The following is a 793-nucleotide window of genomic DNA, read 5'->3' as shown; positions in this document are numbered from 1 at the left end:
GTTGCTTAATTGAACTCCGTCCCCTTCCTCCACTGGGACGGTAGTCCGAAGAGTCTCACTAGCGCACCATCCCACACATGTCGGTGCTTCACTCACAGGCTCATCACTACTGAGTTATGTTATATTCCCTTTCACCCCTCTCCCCTTCAAATCTAGTTTAAAGTTCTGTCCGTGAGCCCTGCTAACTCTTGCCTCAGGAACCTCTTCCCCTTTTGAGATAGACGTACCCAATCTTTTGTCACCAAAGCTGGTGAAGTGTAAATTGATCCATGATTAAAAAACCCAAAGTCCTGCCTGTGGCACCAGTCTCTGAGCCAGACATTGATCTGTTGGGTCTTTCTGTTTATCACCTCAGATCTCCCTGTAAATGGTGGGATAGAGGAGAAAATTACTTGTGCTTCAGATCTCTTAACCAGTTGTCCCAAGCCCTTGAAATCCCTTTTCATTGCTCTCAAACTACTTCTTGTAATCTCTTCCCTGCCCACCTGAAAGACCATCAATGGGTAGTAGTCAGAGGGTTTAACTAGGGTAGGGAGTTTTTTCTGAATGTTCTTGACTCTGGCTCCTGGGAGGCAGCAGAATTCCCTGAGGAGTGGGTCTTTTCTACAAATAGGACCTTCCACTCCCTTCAGTAGGGAGTCCCTATGACAAGGACCCATCTGTCTTTCCAACTTGAAGACGTTTTTATGTGTGGCTTTCTCTGATTGAGCCTTGGCGGTGCGTCCAAGCTAGGTGAGTTGCCTTCTTGCTCTTTGTTCGATTCCCCGTGCAGAACATCATACCTGTTTTGCAA

This window comes from Mesitornis unicolor, unplaced genomic scaffold (assembly GCF_000695765.1).
Source record: "Mesitornis unicolor isolate BGI_N332 unplaced genomic scaffold, ASM69576v1 scaffold23676, whole genome shotgun sequence".
In the NCBI taxonomy this organism is placed as follows: domain Eukaryota; kingdom Metazoa; phylum Chordata; class Aves; order Mesitornithiformes; family Mesitornithidae; genus Mesitornis; species Mesitornis unicolor.
The sequence above is the reverse complement of the archived record's forward strand: the minus strand, read 5'-3'. Positions refer to the sequence as shown.